Source organism: Callithrix jacchus, chromosome 2 (assembly GCF_049354715.1).
Source record: "Callithrix jacchus isolate 240 chromosome 2, calJac240_pri, whole genome shotgun sequence".
Taxonomy (NCBI): domain Eukaryota; kingdom Metazoa; phylum Chordata; class Mammalia; order Primates; family Cebidae; genus Callithrix; species Callithrix jacchus.
This window is the reverse complement of record NC_133503.1, coordinates 195,299,327-195,320,514: the sequence shown is the minus strand read 5'-3', so window position 1 is coordinate 195,320,514 and position 21,188 is coordinate 195,299,327. Positions and strand designations below refer to the sequence as shown.

General features: G+C 44.6%; 2 long non-coding RNA genes across 3 annotated transcripts; both read right to left on the bottom strand.

Moving 5' to 3' along the window:
- Nucleotides 1-1,764: 1,764 nt before the first annotated feature.
- On the bottom strand, nucleotides 1,765-21,114 carry LOC118151598 (uncharacterized). 2 transcript variants are annotated; one of them, XR_013532362.1, is made up of 4 exons: nucleotides 20,845-21,114; nucleotides 6,850-7,050; nucleotides 6,145-6,287; nucleotides 1,765-2,682 (listed from the first exon to the last, which is right to left on the bottom strand). It is a non-coding gene; the product is annotated as an uncharacterized LOC118151598 (long non-coding RNA). The 2 variants fall into 2 exon arrangements; XR_013532361.1 differs by lacking the exon at nucleotides 20,845-21,114 and adding an exon at nucleotides 5,219-5,421 and having other exon boundaries at nucleotides 6,850-7,093.
- LOC144581485 (uncharacterized) lies at nucleotides 11,489-18,983 on the bottom strand. Its single transcript, XR_013532363.1, has 3 exons — nucleotides 18,878-18,983; nucleotides 18,324-18,415; nucleotides 11,489-11,619 (listed from the first exon to the last, which is right to left on the bottom strand). It is a non-coding gene; the product is annotated as an uncharacterized LOC144581485 (long non-coding RNA).
- Nucleotides 21,115-21,188: the final 74 nt, after the last annotated feature.

Here is a 21,188-nt window from a genome sequence, read left to right as displayed (position 1 = left end):
GGTTGCAGTGAGCTGAGATTGCGCCACTGCACTCCAGCTTGAATGACAGAGTGACTCCGTTGAGAGAGAGAGAGAGAGAGAGAGAGAGAGAGAGAGAGAGAGAGAGAGAGAGAGAGTAAAAGGGGTTGTGGTCATGGGTACACAACATGGGACCCATGGATCTGTGCCCTGGAGATGAGTTATTGTTATGGCACGTGGGGTTATACAGAATGAGGCCTTCAGTGCTGTCTGCGTTCTCATCCTTTGAGGGCCAGATACCTTTTCTGTTCTAAGCTGAAGAAAATCGCCTTCGGAACAGCTCCCTGCTCTTGGCCTCCTCTTCAGCCCTGCTATCCCCTTTCTCTCCTCTTGTGTGATGGGGGCTGCCTGGGTGGGGCTGTCAGCGGCAGGTCGGGTGAGGAGCCCCTGGGCGCGTCCCTAGGAGGGCTCACCCGAAGGCCGCCTGCACGCACCCAGGTGCCAGCCACTGCGGGCCTCTAGGCCCGAAGCCGGCAGAGGGGGAGACGCTGGGTGGTCTGCACCCCTGCCCAGACCCTGAGGGCTGCCGGCCTAGGGAAAAGCTGACTCGTGACACTGAAGGAGCTCTTTCAGCTTCTTCCACGCTCTTAGCGCCAGAGCAGGTCCTGGGAGACCCCGAAGCCAAACAGATTCGAATTCCGAGTCCTCTCGACCGCCGGGGATCCACCACGTGGGTTCGGTCCCCACCCCCGTCGCTGCTGACCTCCGGCCGCGGGGACGTGGGGGTCCAGGGAAGGAGACAGAAGTACAGACGCCGTCCAGGACAGCGGGGGCACATGGGGCTGCGTCCCGGGTGAGCGCGATGCTCCCCCAAGAACCACTGGAGATGGAGAGTTTCGGGAAGGGAAACGCGGCGCACTAATTCAGGGCCCTGAGTCGGCGGAATGCGCCCTGACTCCCCCCGACCGAGAGCCGGCTCAGAATCAAAGGGACGGCGCGGGGTGGGAGGTCTGGGCAATATTTGTATTAGGGAGGGAAGGAAAAAGGTGTGTGAACCGCAGGGCTGGGGGGAAGCGGGAGATCGCGGATCGCAGGGACAGCGCTGTGCGGCGGCGGCCCGTGGCTGCGGGGAGGAGCCGGGCGAGCTGGGCACCTGAGGCGGGACGGCGGCGGTCACCGGCTGCACCGAGATGGTTCCACCACCGCACCGGGCTCTGGCCATTCGTCCGCTCCAACCCAAACCGCGTTCCAACCTCCCCGCCGCCGCGTGGTTTTGCCTCTGAAGCGCGCGCAGCCCCGCAGAGCGCGTTTCAGAGGCAAACTCAAGTCTGGCGATTTGTGATAGAAGTTACAGGAAACACATGAACACAGACCTTTAAACACATTCATTTAAAAAATAAGGAAGTCACTCGAAATGCACTTCCCAGAATGAACTCATTCGGCAGCCGGAGGGGCAGGACAGAGCGGTGAAAGGCGCGCTTCCCTCCGGGAGCCTCGCCTGCCCCACCTACTCGCCCACTCTTCTGCCTCCTGCCGAGGGGCAGAGGCGCCCCAGGGGCTGGCGGTGGATGTCAGGAGTACGCTCTCCTTCTGGGCCTTCTCGCTCATGACTCCTGTTATGTTTTTAGATTACAAAAGTAATTTATATTATTTAAAAATCCATAAAATACATTGTGATAGCACAGAATAATGGTCCTCCAAAAATGTCCACGTCTTAATGTCTAGAATCTGTAAACATGTTATATGGCAAAATAAAGAAATAAATAATGTGGAAGGCCTTTGCCAATGTGATCAAGCTAAGGATTTTAATTTTTAAATTTTAATTTTATTTATTTATTTTGAGACAGTCTTTCTCTGTCGCCCAGGCTGGAGTATAGTGGCACCATCTGGGCTCACTGCAACTCCCCCTCCCAGGGTCAAGCAATTCTCCTGCCTCAGCCTCCTTCGTAGCTGAGATTACAGAAGCCTGCCACCACACCTGGCTAATTTTTGTCATTTTAGAAGTGACAGGGGTTTCACCATGTTGGCCAGGCTGGTCTCGAACTCCGAACCTCAAGTGATGCATTTGCCTCAGCCTCCCAAAGCGCTGGCTGGGATGATATGCGAGAGCCACTGCGCCTGGCAACCGAAGGATTTTTAGACAGGGTATTACCCTGGATTATCTGGGTAGACACAATGTCCAGTGACCACAGGGGTCCTAGAAGAGGGAGGCAGAGGAAAAGCGAAGGCAGAAGGAGAGGTCAGAGGGATGCGTTTGCTTCACGGAGGAAGAAGGGGGCACCGGCCAAGGAATGCGGGCAGCTTCCAGAAGGTGGGAAACGCAAGGATGCAGATTCTCCCTGAGCCTCCAGAAGGAAACCTAGTCCTGCAGACACTTTGATGTTAGCCCAGTGTGACCCACTGCATGCTCTGACCTCCAGAACTGTGCGAGAATCCTCTGTGTTGTTTTAGGCCACTCAGTCTGTGGCGATTTGTTATAGGAGTCATAGAAAATACATGAACACATAGAAGTAAAAAATAAAGAAGTCACTCGTAATCCCAGAATGAACTCATTCAGCAGCTGAGGAGCAAGACTGACAACTGGAAGCACTTGAAAGGTGGAAGCACTGTCTGGCTAAGGCTGGCGTCTTCAGATGAGGACACTGCTAGCAATTCTTCTGGTTCACATGGTCCACTAAAGGGAATCAGGGCTCTGTGGAGAAGTGGCGACTTCCGGGGTTAAGGCTGGAGAGGAACAAGATAAACTCAGAATATGTTATTCTGGCAGACAGTGAGAAAGTGCCCAAAGAATGGTAGGAATTCATTCAAAGGACAAAAGCTTGAAGGGGTCCTCACTGGCCAAATCTGGAATCTTCTGAGTAACAATCATGTTAGTATTGAATTGTAACCGTTTTTTTGTTGTTGTGTTTAGCAGCTGGGATTACAGGCACCTGCCACTATGCCTAGTTGATTTTTGTATTTTTAGTAGAGATGGGGTTTTGCCATGTTGGCCAGGCTGGTCTTGAACTCCTGGCATCAAGTGACCCTCCTGCCTTGGCTTCTCAAAGTGCTGAGATTACAAGTGTGAGCTACCATACCCATTCTATAACTCTTCTCACTTTATTATAAGCACAGTCTTAAGAACCCACGAGTACATACAGGTACAGTAATGAAAAAATAAAGAGGGAGAAGAAAACTCTTCCTTATGGTAGAATATCAACTAACAATTTCAGAAAAGATAATGGAATAAGAAAATGCCTCTTGGAACCACCGTAGTGATGATTATGTAAGGGAGAATCATCAGTTATGCTAAATTGTGAGAAAAGTTTGAGAAATAGCATTTGTATATGGTCTCAGTCTATCTCCCCATGAAGGAGGTTCCCAGTGATGACCGAGGGGCAAACAGTCTCTTTACCGTGGGGAAACTTGACAAACCTTAGTCCAGCGAGCAAAATCAACATCACCAGCAACAGGACACATAGGCCACACGTGCTTCTGGCCCTCTGTGTGTGTTAGCCCTCTGCGCTAACTGTGCAGAACCTGCATTCAGTCGTGAGGAAATACCAACACATCAAACAAAGGGATGTTTTCCAAAATAATCGGCTTCTGCCCTACAAAAACGTCAATGTCATTTTTGACAAAGACTGAATAAGTGTTTCTTACTGAAGAGGACTAAAGAGGCCTGATGACTAAGCCCAGTGTGGATTCTGGATAGTGGACCAGGCGAAAAATGTTTGTTTGTTTGTTTTCATTATAAAGGAAATGAGTCGTCCTAAGGCATAGATGAACCTTGAGGACACTGTGTATAGTGTAATAATCCAGACATGCCAGATGCAATGGCTCTTGCCTGTAATCACAGCACTTTAGGAGGCTAAGGCAGGGGCTCGAGCTCAAGAGTTCCAAACTAGTTTGGGCAATATGGTGAAACCCCATATATGCCAAAATTAGCCAGGCATGGTGTCCCGAGCCTGTAGTCTCAGCTACTTAGAGGTGGAGGCTGCAGTCAGTTGTAATTGTGCCACTGCACTCTAGCCTAGGCAACAAAGGGAGACTCTATCTCCAAAAAAAAAAAAAGGGCCACCAGGTGGGGTGGCTCATGCCTGTAATCACAGTATTTTGGGAGGCTGAGGTGGGTGAATCATCTGAGGTCAGGAGTTCAAGACCAGCCTGGTCAACAAGGTAAAAACCCATCTCTACTAAAAATATAAAAATTAGCCAGGTGTGGTGGCAGGCACCGGTAATCCCAGCTACTTGGGATGCTGAGGAATAAGAATCACTTGAACCTGGGAGGTGGAGGTTGCAGTGAGCCAAGATTGTGCCACTGCACTCTAGCCTGGCAAAAGAGCAAGACTCTGTCTCAAAAAAAAAAAATAAAAAGGAAATATACATTTAAGTATTTTGGGACAAGAAGGCATCATGTCTACAATCTCCTAAATGATTAGAAAAATTAATATATGTAAGTCATAACTGTATGGACAGAGAGAAAGAGAAGGGTAAAACAAATGTGGCAAAATGTTAAAATTTGGGGAATGTGAGGAATGTATACAGGAATTTGTACTATTTTTCCAACTTTTCTATAAGCTTAGAAGTAAGCAGTTTATGACACAAGAACAGAAAACCAAACACCACACATTCTCACTCATAAGTGGGTGTTGAACAATGAGAACACATGGTCACAGGGAGGGGAACATCACACACCGGGGTCTGTTGGGGGTGGGGGGCTAGGGGAGGGATAGCAGGAGATGGGGGGATAGGGGAGGGATAGCATTAGGAGAAATACCTAATGCAGATTACAGGGTGATGGATGCAGCAAACCACCATGGCACATGTATACCTATGCAACAAATCTACATTATCTGCACATGGACTCCAGAATTTAATTTAAAAAATAACAAAATTACCAAAACTGTATTGGGATTTTAAGTGAGATCCTATTAGAAATTAAGATTAAAAGCTAAGTTACATATTAGTTATCTTCAAGTTTCCAATTTAAAACTACACACTTCTCTTTTTGTAATCTAAAACTTCTTTTTTTGGATTTTAGTGTGGTTTAGTTTTCTGTCTTCTAAATCCTACATTTAAACACTATCTTAAAATGTTGCCAATGTATACAATTACAATGAACATTTGTGTATTTACTGTGCTATTAGGTAGTTTTAATACTTTGCCTGTACATTCTTTTGGATTTTCCATGTAGACCATTTTTTTTTTTTTTTTTTTTTGAGACGGAGTTTCTCTCTTGTTACCCAGGCTGGAGTGCAATGGTGCAATCTCGACTCACCACAACCTCCGCCTCCTGGGTTCAGGCAATTCTCCTGCCTCAGCCTCCCGAGTAGCTGGGACTACAGGCATGCGCCACCATGCCCAGCTAATTTTTGTATTTTAGTAGAGACAGGGTTTCATCTTGTTGACCAGGATGGTCTTGATCTCTTTGACTTCGTGATCCACCCGCCTCGGCCTCCCAAAGGTAGACCATCTTTTAATCTGTAAATAGAGAGAGCCATATTTACTTTTTTTACAGAAAAGTTTATCTTTTATTTCTTGTTCCTAACTGATTGAGCTGGTTAACACTTCTAGCACAATTTGATTAGAGGCACCCTTTTTTTGACCTCTTGACATGAATTGGAATACTCCTAATGATAAATATAAAGCTTAGTCTTAAGATTTGGTAGAAATACAGGTCATTCCTATTTTTAGTTCTAGTTTTCTATAAATTTATATTTTGAATTGCAATAGAAAATGTTATCAGATGCCTCTTCTGTCTTATGCAGTTATTTTTTTCTTTGTAACTTTTGGTTAATTATATTAACAGATTTTCTAATGTTAAAAATCTCTTGTTTTCCTGGTATAAATCCAGTTTGCTAAAGATGCTTACAGTCTTTAATACAAACACTGTAATATAAAATAAATTACTTGATTTTGTTTTCTAATATTTGTAAAAAAAAATGAAATGCATTTTCTCATTTTAAAAAAGTAAGTAGTTTAAAAAATTAAAAGAGGATCAAGCATCTAGAATGGGGCTCTCTCTAAAGGAAACAATTCTAAGGCCTTAGGGTGGAGATGCAGTGACCTGTCTACATCTGGGCAGCCAGGGCTCTGGGATGTCCTAACGCAGGCATGCTCAGGAACAAGGGATGCAGGGTCCCAGCCACACTGGTGGGGCAGAGAGAGGTTAGAAGCATCAGAACAGAAGCCCCATCCACTTACAGAGATGGTCCAGAATCCAAGAAGGCATGGATCCTGGGTTTGGTTCGGACTGGTATCCATCCAAGGAGTTTCAATGGGAAGGTGTGATGGTTAATGCTGAGTGTCAACTTGATTGAAGGATGCAGTATTGATCCTGAGTGTGTCTGTGAGGGTGTTGCCCAAGGAGATTAACATTCCAGTCAGTGAACTGGGAAAGGCAGACCCACTCTTAATTGGGTGGGCAGCATCTAATCAGCTGTCAGTGAACATAAAGCAGGCAGAAAAAGGTGGAAAGGTAAAACTGGCCTAGCCTCCCAGCCTACATGTTTCTCCCACACTGGACACTTCCTGCCCTTGAACATCAGACTCGAAGTTCTTCAGTTTTGGGACTTGGACTGGCTCTCCTTGCCCCTCAGCTTGCAGATAGCCTATTGTGGGATCCTGTGACCGTGTAAGTTATTACTTATTAAACTCCCCTTTATACACACACACACACTCACACACACACACACTCACACACACATCTCCTATTAGTTCTGTCCCGCTAAGAGAACCCTGACTAACACAGAAGGTAAGGTGGAAAAGCCAGGAGACCAGTCCTGTCACCAGGGGAGGAGGAAACCGTGCTCGGCAGCACCACCCCCATCCTCCTACTGCACACGCAACATGGGAGCATCTCATCAACACAGTGATGAGGGGAGTAAGCTGCACACAAAAGGTCCTTACCACAAGATCCTATTCATGTGAAGCTCACATACAGGCAAAACAAAAGGATGGTGATGAAGGTCATATCCATGTCCACAGGGAGTGGAGATTCGCGGGGAAGGGCAGGAGGGAACTTGCTGCGTCCTGGAAATGTTCTATATCTTGATCTGGGTGTTGGTTTCAGCTTATCAAGATGGGCACTTATACTTTGTGCATATTTTTCTGTAAATGTAAATCCTCCATTTAAAAAGGTTCGGATCGCCCCACCCCCACCCTGGCACAGAGTACTGAAATCTCGTCCATCTAAGTGAGGCATTCAGGGAGATGCAATGGAGACACGATTGATGCTGTTTGTTATTTCGTTGCTAAGCAACACAGTCTAATCTGCACCACCAAGTGTCGCCAACCATTAACAGCCACCATGGTGAGGGGGGAGGTGTGCTGCTAAGACAAAGATCCCAGCTTGATTGCCATGGATGGTTCCCGCTCCCAGCCCCCATTTTTTGTTGGAGGTGGAGGTTGGAGGTTGGGGATGCAGTGAGCAGCACAGACCAAGCAAAAGGCTGGCCCCTCCTGGCGTGGGCTGGCTGCAGTGAGCCCTTCTCATGCCTGCCTGCCTGCTGCATCCATCGCTATGGCAACCGCTTCCCCAGCTCGGGGGCTAAAATGAGGTTCTGTGGGTGTCTCGGCAGTGATTGGAGATCTTCCCTGCCATAGAATTGAGTGGCCTGATGAGGAGACTGATGAGTCACTGCAGGGAAAAGCTGAGACTTGCTAAGCAGGGCCATTTCTGCCGAAATGGCACAGATTTGAGGCTGGCACACAGGCCTCACAGAGAGTGGTAAAGGCTGTCTGAAGGCAGAGGAGGGCAGGATGCCAACAGAAAGACCTAAGGACCAGTTAAAACTAAAACGATGTAGAAATAAACAAAGACCACCAGAGCTTGCTGTAGAAAAGGAGGCGGCTGCCATCCCTAATGTTTAGCAGAGACTCGAAGGCAGGCAGGGGAGTGGGAAACCTTCATAGTGGAGGAGGTGTGCCCTGAGTGGAGGCTGCTGGCCTGGGAAAGACTCACGTGTCTCACCAGAGCAGGGCATCCCATGTGATTGGTTAGGGGAATATGTTGCGCTTTCTCTAGTCCTAAATTGGAAGCAGCAGCAAAATGTAGGGAAGCTGGGTTATTGATGACGTCCTGACCGTTCTGGGCAGATTGCTGTGGACGTTGTGGTTTGGCTTCCTGGACTGGCTACTGCACATTTCGTGTCAGTTCTGCTGTCATCTCTGGTCTGGCTGCTGTCTGTATATTCTGCCTCTCAATGCAGCAGTTGGGCAGGTCAAGAAAGGGGTCCCTACCACCTATCAAGGAGGAGATGGGGCCCTTTGCAGTGTAGGGACACAGCTTTTAGGGCTACCCCAGGAGCAGTAGGACAATGAAGCCTCATAGGAAGGCAGGTATGACAATGCCCTTGTCTGTTTGAGGAATACAGACAAGAAGAAAGGTCTATACATGCTTCGTAGAGATGAACCTGTCCTTGATTCACAGTTGGTTGAATTTGTGGATGCAGAACCCATGAATATGGAGGGACAACTGTATATTTAAAGAGACTCATCAATTAGAGAGCTACTCATCCGGGACCTAGGGAGCTGACCCGATACCCATTGTAACCACACGCAGCACACGAGATTGAAACTCTAGGCAAAGGAGGTTAAGTGAGGTTAAACATCTGGCTGAACTCAGAAACCTCCAAGGAGCCCCACATGCTTTCCTCACACAAGTCTTGGAGCCAGTTCTTAAGTGCAGCCACTTAGGAGGTGCAGGGCCTCTGCAACTCACTGCAATTGAGTGTCCTCCACCTCCGCCCTGGCCTCGTTGGTTGGATGGCGCTGGGGCTCAGCAAGTGACTGGTCCATGCTAGATACTATAATTATTTTAGAGCTCCTGAATAACTGGATACAATTTCCATTAAAAATATTGTCAGAATTATGGAAGACAGTGTGGCGCTTCCTCAAGGACTTAGAAATAGAAATTCCATTTGACCCGGCAATCCCGTTGCTGGGTATATATCCAAAGGATTATAAATTGTTCTGTTATAAGGACAGATGCACAGTAATGTTCATTGCCCCACTGTTTACAATAGCAAAGACCTGGAACCAAACCAAATGCCCCTCGATGTTAGACTAAACAGCGAAAATGTGGCACATATACACCATGGAATACTATGCAGCCATAAAAAACGATGAGTTTGTGTCTTTGGAGGGACGTAGATGAATCTAGAAACCATCATTCTCAGCAAACTGACACTAGAACAGAAAATCAAACACCTCATGTTCTCACTCATAGGCGAGTGTTGAACAATGAGAACACATGGACACAGGGAGGGGAGCATCACACTCTGGGGTCTGTGGCTGGGGGAACTAGGGGAGGGACAGCAGGGAGTGGGGAGTTGGGGAGGGAAAACATGGGGAGAAATGCCAGATATAGGTGATGGGGAGGAAGGCAGCAAACCACACTGCCATGTGTGTACCTATGCAACAATCTTACATGTTCTTCACATGTACCCCAAAACCTAAAATCCCTTAAGTCTAAGGGATTAGAAATTCTAGTTAGAGTCCAAAGTTATGTCTAAGCAGTCATAATGGTATAATTATGTGGCTTCTCCAACTGACGTTGTAAAAAAGATTCTCTCCCAGTAAAGCTAGGCAGTAGTTCCTAAACTAACTGTAGCCTCACCTTCTTTGAGGACAAATCAGGCCTTAGAGTTGCCTAATCTGCTTGCTTTGGGGATCTTTCACAGCATATGATACAGAATAAGCACTCAAATGATGTTTGATGATAACTGTCTTGTTTCAGTTCAGGCTGCTATTTCAGCGTATCATAGATTGAGTGGCCTAAATCCTATAAGGACACTAATTCCATCATGGGGACCTCATCTTTACAACCTCATCTAAACCCAGTTATCTTCCAAAGGCCTCACCTCCTAACACCATCACACTGGGGACTAGGATGTTGACATGCGAATTTTGGGGGGACACATTCAGTCCGTAAAACAATAAAGACACATGGGAAGCTAACAAGAGATTCGACATCAGAGCTCAATGGTTTTCATGAATAACGAAGTGAAATATGCCAGATAATTCCAAAAGGTCCATGTGTCTAAGATAAAAACTCTTACGAAGAGTTTCACTTTGGAGCAAATATACAATTTCAGATTAGAAGCCAAAACACCAGATGAAAATGTATGATCTCTCTGCAGTATCTGTGGGGGACTGGTTTCAGGATCCTGCAAATACCAAAATCCATGGGTGATCAAGTTCCTTATATATAATGGTATAGAATTTACAAGTAAACTATTCATATCCTCCCATAAATCATGTCTAGATTACTTATAATGCCTAATACAATGTAAATGTTATATAAGTAGTTGGCATACTGTATATTTTTGTTTGAGACAGGGCCTCACTCTGTCGTCCAGGTTGGAGGACTGTGGCGTGATCACAGCTCACTGCAGCCTTGACCTCCCAGGCTCAAGTGAACCTCCCACCTCAACCTCCTGAGTAGGTTGGGACTATAAGCACACACCATCATGCCTCACTAATTAAAAAAATTTTTTTTTTTTTGTAGAGATGGGGTCTATGTTGCTCAGGCTGGTCTCAAACTCTGGGCTCAAGTGATTTTCCTGCCCCAGGCTCTCAAAGTGCTGTGATTGGCATGAGCCACCAAGCTTGGCTTGTCATACTATCTCATTTAGGGAATACGAACAAGAAAAAAAGTCTATACATATTTAGTACAGATTAACCTATGCTTTTTTTTTTTTTTTTTTGAGATGGAGTCTCACTCTGTCGCCTAGGCTGGAGCACAATGGCACGATCTTGGCTCACTGCAACCTCCACCTCCCAGGCAGATGAACCTATTCTTGATCCTCAATTGGTTGAATTCATGGATGCAGAACCCACAAATAGGAAGGGCCTACTGTAGATTTATTCATTTATGTATTTTTGAGATAGAGTCTCACTCTGCTGCCCAAGCTGGAATATAGTGGTGAGATCTTGGCTCACTGCAACCTCTGCCTCCCAGGTTCAAGTTATTCTCCCACCTCAGCCTCTTAAGTAGCTGGGATTACAGCTGTGTGCCACCATGCCTGGCTAATTTTTGTATTTTTTTAGTAGAGATGGGGTTTCACTATGTTGGCCAGGCTGGTCTTGAACTCCTGGGTTCAAGTGATCCTCCTCCCTCAACCTCCAAAAGTGCTAGGATTATACAGGTGTGAGCCACCACACCCAGCCCCAACTGTATATTTAAAGAGACTAATCAGTTACAGAGATACTCATCTGCCACCTAGGGAGCTGACCTAGGAATCCCTGTAGCCATATGCAGCACATGAGCTTGAAACTCTAGGCCCAGGTGCAGCCTTTGAAGTGATGAAGTCAATGTTGACGTCTAGACTACTGATAAATAAGGTAGCTGTAAGCATGAATAGTTCCTAACCCACTGCTGGGTTTGTGTCCTCCTCCAAATAGGCCCTCATTATTTGCTTCCTATGGTTGCTGTAACAAATGATCACAACAAACTGGGAGGCTTCAAACAACAGAGGTTGATTCTCTCCTAGTTGAGAAGTCTGAAATCAAAGTGTTGGTAGGGCCACATTTCCTACTGAGGCTCTGAGAATCCATTCCTTATGTCTTTCAGCTTCTAGTGGCTGCCAGCATTCCTTGGCTTGTGGTTGCATCACTCCAATATTTACTTGAACCCAGGAGGCAGAGGTTGCAGTAAGCCGAGATTGTACCGTTACACTAAGAAAAAAAAAGAAAGAAAGAAAAGTATTGGAGATTGACACAAACAGGAGGAGGAGGAGGTTTTATCTTACTGGAAGAATTATGGGGGAATTTTGTGATAAACAGCTTAGAAGGTTTTGTAAAATAAACATCTTTATAAACAATAAGAATGTTTTTAATAACATGTAATTTCAAATTTTAAGAATAATTTTAAAATTGGGCTATCCTGCTTAATGAATAAGATATAAATGAAACAATCTGAGGATTTACTCCATAGAATACTTAATAAATGGTGAGACTTGGCAGCCACCACCTTAACCAACTACTCAAACTCAGAATGTGAACCACAGCATAACCTGACTTTCTGGCCTCTTGATATACTGTAATATGAAAAACATATAATCAGCCAGGCAAGGTGGCTCATGCCTGTAATCCCAGCACTTTGGGAGGCCGAAGTGGTGGATCACTTGAGGTCAGGAGTTCAAGACTAGCCTGGCCAACATGGTAAAACCCCGTCTCTACTAAAATACTAAAATTACAAAATTACAAAAATTAGCCAGGTGTGGTGGTGTGTACCTATAATCCCAGCTGCTCGGGAGGCTCAGGCAAAAGAATAGCCTGAAACTGGGAGGCAGAGGTTGTAATGAGCCAAGATCTCACCACTGCACTTCGGTCTAGGCAACAGAGTGAGACTCTATCTCAAAAAAAAAAAAAAAAAAAAGGAGAGCGAAAGAAAAACACATAATCATCTGTCAAATATTCTTGCAAAAACATGTGTAAATTGAATCAGATCAAGCCTCTAAGCCTACCTTCTGGTTTACAGGAAATACATGGGCTAAAGGAACAAGCTAAATGACATGAAGAGGAATCAGATATATCTATAATGAAGGACATTCATTGCATGAAACAATTTTGTTCTGTGGACTTCCAAAAGGCATTGTCATTGGAAAACAAAAGGTACAGGGACCATTCTAGACTAAAGGAGATGGACTAGAGACTAAACCAGTGGCAATACAGGAAACCAGATTGGACCTTTGTTAAAGAAACTAAGAAAATTATAAAGGTCATTCTTGGGACAATAGAGAAACTTTAGAGTCTATATGTTATTATGATGTGGAAATGGTTTTCAAGGAGATTATTCTAACCTTAAGAGATACATGCTAAAGTCTTTAGGGGCAAAGATGTTCAAATATACATATTTTGGCCGGGGTCGGTGGCTTGTGCCTGTAATCCCAGCACTTTGGGAGGCCAAGGCAGGATATCAGACTTGAAGAGTTTGATATCAGCCTAGCTAACATGGTGAAACCCCATCTCTACTAAAAATACAAAAGTTAGCCATGTGTGGTGGTGCACATCTATAATTCCAGCTACTTGGGAGGCACCAGAAGCACTTGAGCCTGGGAGGCAGAGGTGGCAGTGAGCTGAGATCCCACTATTGTACTCTAGCCTAGGTAACAGAGTAAAACTGTTTCAAAACAAAAGAGAACTCCATACATACATATAGAAATATTATATATATATATTTCCAAATGATACAGAAATGAGTATCATTGAAATAAATATGGCTAAACAATTGTTGAATCTAGGTTGAACATGCAGGTGTTCATTATATTAATCCTTTAGATTTTCTGATTATTTCCAAATGTTTATAACAAAAGTTTGGAGAAAAGAACAACTGTGGTCTTCAAGGCCTTCATTTCAGTGACAATTTGGGTTAAATTGTAAGTAATTTTTATGTGACTATTGTATGAGAAACACATGGTGCTCTATTTTAATTATTTGATCTCAGTATATATCACCGTTGAGCATATTTGCATGAAGTACTGAAAATGAATTCATTATGACCATGAAATCCCGATATAATAAGAGTCTAGACACACTAAGCCTGTTACTGATTTTTCAGCTATTATTAAGAATTTGTCTCTTCCTAAGAAAAGCATTCACACACATGTTGCTATTTCAGATTTCAGTGACATAAAGTATCTCCTGGAAAATCATACATCACTAACTTAGCCAAAGTTTAGTGACACCCTACTGTGTGTCAAGGCCTGTGTTGGCCTCAGGGAGACATCGGTATGTGAAATGAGGCCTCTGTCATTGGCAACCCACAGGCCACAGACGATCACATGCCTAAGGACAGCCGTGCCCTCACCCACAGAAAAGTACACAGTTATCTGAAGATTTTGCTTGCATGCAACCTAAAAAACTATGCATTGCACATCTTCATTTCTTGATGAATACAATTTCATATTTTATGTTTAAAAGGTGGCAAAGAATGTAATTCCAGTTTAGAAATTGAGATTTTAAAATAAAATTGTTTCATCACTTTTTTTAAAGTCATAGTGTAGTAGCTTTACAATGTGTTGGCTAACTTCCATACCCGAGGTCTTTGTGGCTTCTGATACCTGGTGTGTGCTAGTTCTTGTGTTCAATGTGTGTGTGTGTGTACCGTATATATTTATATGTACACACACACACACACATACACGTCAAAGAATCTCCACAAATAAATGTATAGGGACGAGTAACACACAGGTACATTCTTCCACAGAGAATTTGTGTTTGCTTTTGCCAGGTGCTCAGGGGGTCTCAGCAGTCTAAGAATTTTTTAAACTAAATTCACTGTTTAAGATTACTTGATCACTAGGGTATGAATTTGGGGTACAGTCCATGCCAGGGCTGATTCACAGGTACAAATTTTCAGGAACTTAAAAAATAAGGCTAAGTTTCCTAGAAGTCTTCAGGAGAAGTCAGATTCACTTTGGTTCACCATCCCCCTGCGATAGCAGCTGTGTGGGTCTCGGGTGAGGCTCCTTGTGGAAAGTCTCTTAACAGAGGCCTCACCTTGGGCAGGCTCTGGGCTTTGACAGTCGTCCTTCTTGCTGCTAGAAACTGTCAAATAGAAGTTCAACTTTGCTTGGTTCAGCAAAACAAAAGCAGTCTTCATGTTCCATTTACTTTTTGATATTCTCTCTTGTCCTTAGATTTTGGCCTGGTAGGCCAGGCATGGTGGCTCATGCCTGTAATCCCAGCACTTTGGGAAACTGAGGTGGACAGATCAGTTGAGGTCAGGAGTTTGAGACCAGTCTGGCCAACATGGTGAAACCCTGTCTCCAAAAAAAAAAAAAAAAAAAAAAAAAAATACAAAAACTAGCCAGGCATGGTGGTACATGCCTGTAATCTCAGCTACTCAGGTGGCTGAGGCAGGAGAATTGCTTGAACCCAGGAGGTGGAGGTTGCAGTGAGCCAAGATCGCACTACTCCAGCCTGGGCAGCAGAGTGAGGAAGACTCCATCTCAAAAAAAAAAAAAAAAAAAAAAAAAGATTTTGTCAGCCCTTCAGTGCTTTTAAGAATCTATTTTCTATATTTTATATAGAATTTTCAACTCTTGGTCTAAATAACCCAGTCTGCTAGTCTTGGAAACAGAAGTGAACATCACTACTTTTCTCAATACTTTAATTTAAATAAGAGTTTCTTTTAACCCAGAAATCACACATGGAGTTCAAGGCATCTATAACCACCCCCTTCCCCAAAATTGTATGCAATGTTTTGTGTTTAAGCAATTTTTTCTGGGAACGAAATCCATAGATTTTATCAACTGCAAAAGGTGCCAACAACCGAGACACCATCAAACTTGGTAACTATTGCTTTAGCGTTCTAGTGGTACTTAACTTTGAATGAAAAAATGACTTAAGAATAATTTCAAACTCAAAGAAAATCTGCAAAATCTCCACATTGTCCTCACCCAGATTCACCAATGTTAACTCCTCCCTGACCCCACACACAATTAGTCTTTTTTTGAACCATCTGGGAACAAGCTTCAGACCTGAATCCACATTACTTCTAAATTCTACAGTGGGTATTTCCTCAGACAAGGATCTTCCAAATTGAGAAGTTAACATTGCTACAAAACCATTCACAGAATCTATTTAAATTTCAGTTTTTTTCAACTGTCTCAGGAATATATTTTTTAGGCTGGGTGCAGTGGCTCACATCTGTAATCCCAGCACTTTGGGAGGCCAAGGAGGGAGGATCATGAGGTCAGGAGATTGAGACCATCCTGGCTAACATGGTGAAACTCGGTATCTACTAAAAATACAAAAAATTAGCTGGGTGTGGTGGTATGTGCCTGCAGTCCCAGCTGCTTGGGAGGCTGAGGCAGGAGAATCATTTGAACCCAGGAGGCAGAGGTTGCAGTGAGCCGAGATGGTGCCATTGCACTCCAGCCTGGGCAACACAGCAAGACTGTCTCTCAAAAAAACAAAAAGAATATATTTTTAAAAAATTTCTGGGCCAGGCACGGTGGCTTATGCCTGTAATCCCAGCTCTTTGGGAGGCCAAGGCAGGTGTATCAAGAGGTCAGGAGTTCAAGACCAGCCTGGCCAAGATGGTGAAACCCTGTTTCTAATAACAATAAAAAATTAGCTGGGCGTGGTGGTGGGCACGTATAATCCCAGCTACCCAGGAGGCCAAGGCAGATAATTGCTTGAACCTGGGAGGTGAAGGTTGCAGTCAGCTGAGATCATGCCACTGCACTCCAGCCTGGGCAACAGAATGAGATTCCATCTCAAAAAAAAAAAAAAAATCTGGTCCAGTATCCCATCCAGACACATATACTGCATTTAGTTGTCATGTCTCTTTGGTCTCCTCCAATCTGGAACAGTCCCTTGGTCTTTGTCTAATCATGTCCTTGACAGTTCGAAAAAATACAGGTGTTACATTCTGTAGGATGACCCCCAACTGAGGCCATCCTCATAACCAGAGGATGGTTTGAAGTTTCCTCACAACCAGACTCAGGAATGCTTTCTCGGCATAATTTGCTTTTCTCGTTACATTGATCCATTCCATCACTGGTGATGTTACACATCAAGTCATGTTGATGTCTTCAAGTCATGTTGATGTCTTCAAGTCATGTTGATGTCTTCATTGTAAAGTTACTGCTTTTTCTTTTGTAACCTTTGGAAAATATTTCAACATGCCAAAATTGTGTTCCTCATCAAAATGTCACTCCACTGTGATGGTTGGCCAATGATTTTCTGTTTGTATCATTCCTTCCACATTGATTGGTTGGCATTATAATGCAAATGAACAGCTTTTCTTTCTCCCCATTTATTTACATCAGTATGAGCTCATGAATTCCTATTGTTTTCAATAAACTATAATCTGTTACTGCAAGTACTTTTGTAGTCAAGTCGTACGTAATTTGGCCAACTGGAGCCCCTTTGAGCTGGGTTCTGTGTCCATGTAGCACATGACTATCAGACTTTGAACACTCCTTAACTTCTGGCACAAGATGTTCCAGGTTCATCTTGTTTTTCTACTCTACCCCTAAAATCTGTCATGTCTTCAAGGAGTGCTGGTTCTTCCTAGTGGAGCATGGGAATAGAAACCAAAATATGTACAGTGTGCTCAGCTACCGGGCTATCACTGCATATGGATCCTCTCACAGGACGGCACCAGGAAATATGTTTATTTCCTAGTATATATACGTAAAATATACGATGTGTATATACATATATAAATATATATATAGAGATACATACACATCCATATATATTTCTATAGTTATTTATATTTATATTTTAAAAAGTGAGTTCATAATGATAAGTACATTTCCAATCAACACCTCAGGGTTTTCTAGCCTTCCTCCTCTCCATGTTTGCATTTTCTCCAACAGGGATAAATATGGCCATCAGTAGTCTCAATATATTTACTTATTTGCTCAATGTAATCAATTGGCTGATCATACTAGTCTTCTCTCTGCCACCTGCATGCCCTCTTTTCAGTTCCCATGTTCTTGCCCCATCACTGTTGGGTCTCATGGAGGTAAGGTAAGAAAAACAGAAAAGAATGATGGAAGGAAGGGAAGGTGAAAAAGGAGAAAATAGAAAGAGAAGAAGAGGGGGAAAAGCTTACTATTAAGATAATGCCATAAATTGCCTTTAGTAATCTGTTAATGTCAATAACATTAATATATGGTAATGCGTTTTGCCTAATTACCATATCCATGCTTTTTCAGCAGCAATTCTGTAAATTCAAAGGTTCTATTTATTTACATATTTATTTATTTACAGATGGAGTCTCACTGTGTCACCCTGGCTGGAGTACAGTGGTCTGATCATAGCTCACTGAAATTCCAATCTCCTGGCCTTAAGAGAGACTCCTGCCTCAGACACCCAAAGTAGCTGGGATTATTGGTGCATACCTACACCAGGCCAAGTCACAGGTTTTAATATAAACTTGCTTCACAGTATAAATGTTGAGTTAAGTGGCAGTGTAAAGAGAGTAACTGCTAATGGCAAACCTGAGGTTTAAAACTGGGAGGCATGGAGTCAGACAGTCCTGTGGCTTAATTTTGCTTCCTCTCATGCTGTGTGTATGACTGAGGGCTAATTACTTATCAGCTGTGAGTCTGATTATCTGTAAAATGTGCATAATATTTACTTCACAGGATTGCTATGGATGTTCACTGGACATAATAGGGAGTTTGGTTAGTTATCATTGCTAGTTTGTTACAGATAGTACTCAAAAATTACACTGTGTCCTTCCACACTTCCCCTCTTACTCATTGCTTATTGCTGTATGGAAAGCCAGCATTGCTAGACCACAGTATTCTCACAGCACAGTACACACACACACACACACACACACACACACGAGGCTGGAATCATACTATGTCTTTAATAAAGTATCTTTCTTAGCCAGGCACAATGGCTCACACCTGTAATTCCAACACTTTGGAGGCCAAGGTGGGCGGATTGCTTGAGCCCGGGAATTCAAGACCAGCCTGGGCAACATGGTGAAACCCCATCTCTACCAAAAAAAAAAACAACAAAACAAAAATTAGCTGGGTGTCATATGCTTGTAGTCCCAGCTACTTGCTACTTGGGAGGCTGAGCTGAGAGGATCAATTAAGCCAGGGAAGTGGAAGTTGCAATGAGCCAAGATTGTGCCACTGCACTCCAGCCTAGGTGACAATGTCTCAAAAAAAAAAAAGTGTTTTTCTTGATTGGACAATGAGAATTCTAATTCTAATGGACATCCATTGTTTTGTCCTCCCCTTCTTGTGGGAAACGGTCTTTCTCCAATTCCATAAGGTAATGCCCATTGTTCTTACCTGAACATGAAAGTTACAAGAACATGACAATGTCCATGTTCTTAAAGACCCCAGATCTTAGGCACAATCATTTGATTTAGGGACAAGCAATTCGCTGGACCAACGAATTATCCTTCCCCGAGAATTTTTAACTTGGGACTAGAGATCATCACCCTTACCTCACCTGTCTGATGATGAGGCAGAAGGTGAAATGTTGGGAGCTATCAGTGGCTGTTTCCAGACATACAGAGGACGCTGGTCCAACAGCCTGAAGCCAGTATGCAGAGAGAGAGGCAGAGCTGAGGCATGAGGGCAGAGAGGCATTCTCCTTCTAGTAGTCAGGACCATCAGACCTATCAGATGTTTTAGATCATAAGGGCAAAGGATTCTGAAAGAAAGACTGAGACTTGCTGGAGGAAGAACTAGTAGTGCTAAGGGCAGGTATGTGTCCCTTGGAGCCAGAACCAAATTAAGATCAATGGAATGTGAGTGTATTGGGGGGTGGAGAGAACCTCCCCTTCTTGCAGTCCCTCCCTTCTTGCAGTCTGTCCATATAAACAGTACATTCGTCCCTTCTGCCTAACAGTTGAGGTCCTGTCAATGACAAGAGAGGCATGACTGACTCATGTATTCAAAGGACTATTATGAGAACCAGTGCAGACACACAGTGGGGACTCAACAAATGTTGGTTTATTACTCACATTTAATGCCTAAAGTCTGAATGCAAAAAGGTTAGGGCAATTCCAGAAGAAATTACTATGCAGAAGGACGAACTGGTTAAAAGTTTAACTTTCTTTGAGCATCACAAGGGAAGGCACCTAGAGACAAAAGGAAGGCTCTCTCCTCCCTCACCCTCTCATACACACACATTCTGTTAATCCTAACCTGGCTCTGGCTCCGAGGGTCACAGACCTGCCCTTAGCACTACCAGTACTTCCTCCAGCATGTCTCAGTCTTTCTTTCAGAATGCTTCACCCTTATGCTATATAACATCTTAGAGGTTTGACGGTCCTGATCTTTGGCCCTAGTCTCAGCAGGCCAACACGTGCTCTGCTACAGGTCTTACAGGGAGGGTGAGCTCTTGCTGGAACCGGATCAGATGGATAGGGGCTGGGGGAAAAGCTGACTTTAAATTTAGTTTCTTGAGAGGTAGTACATAAAAGTGTATTTAGGCAGGGCGTAGCGGTACATGCCTGTAACCCCAGCATTTCAGGAGGACGAGGCATGAGGATCGCTTAAAGACAGGAGTTCAAAACCACAGTGGGCAACATAGTGAGACGGTAGTGAGCCGTTATCGCGTCACTGCATTCCAGCCTGGGCAACAGAGCGAGACCCTTTTTTAAAAAAGAAAGTCATAAGCAAACAACAACAAAAAACATATTTAAAGAATGGCTGTCTGCTTAATTCTTAGGGTCAGTCCTTGAAATCAGTGGTTACTGTGTAGAATTTGAGTTCTTTCCTGCCTTGAGTAACCTGAGTGACATCAGTAACATTAGTCAAGCGCCGCCCTTTTTGAAGGGCTGTATTTCATTATTTTTATTTTAAACCTTGCTCTGTTTGATGAAGATTGGGAGAGGGGTCCTCCCAATTCCTCTATTCACACAGAACAGCGGCTGCGTTTTTTATTTGTGCTAGGTCATCTGCATATCGTTTTATCATTTTTCGAGGTTGAAAGACTGCTCCCACTCAGGCAATTCTAAGGCGGTGGCCCTTCTAATTTGTATTCTCTAAATAATTCTTGATTTAGAGAAACAGTCAAGGATTACACTGAGGGAGGGTGGCGTGCTGACGGGCGCAGAGCTTGGCCTCTGATCACTCTTCCCTTAGCTCTGCCCAGGCAAGCGTCTCTTAACCCAGGGTATTGAAACCGGATCTCCCTTAGAGCAGGATTATGTTTCAAACCCGAGCCTCAGTGGTTTACTCAAATAGTTATTCCAGCCAAATGCAGAAGTCTCCCTGGGAGTAATTTTGGTGAAGTCAGCGTTTGCCTTTTTCATCTCAGTGAGGCTTTAGTACTTCCTCAAAACGTGCACCACAGTTGCCCGGGCGCCAAACAGAAATGCTGATGCCTAGGCCCACTTCAGTCACTCGGCTTCGGCAACCCGGGGCGGGAGCGGGGGGCGCACACTCGCACGGTCACAGGTACCTCCCGGCCTTCCAAGAGACCCGCGCCCGGACGGTAGTCTCGCACGTCGGCCGGGGCGGGCGCCAACCTCTCGCGCCCACCTCCCGCAGCTGTGCTCCTTCTTTGTCCCTCCAGAGGCTGCCATTAAAGCTCAGCTCCTGATTAGGTTTCGGCCTCGCGATCCGGCGCAGCCTCGGCGACAAGCCCAGCTGGCTCTGAGCCCGCAGGGATTCGCCGTGCCCCGCAGCAAGAGGGCCTCCCCACCTCCACCGCCCGCCGTGCGTGCGTGACACGGACGCCGGAAGTGACGCCACCGGTCGTTGGGGCGCTCCCGCCTCTTCCGCCTCGCCGCCCCGCCCAGGCCT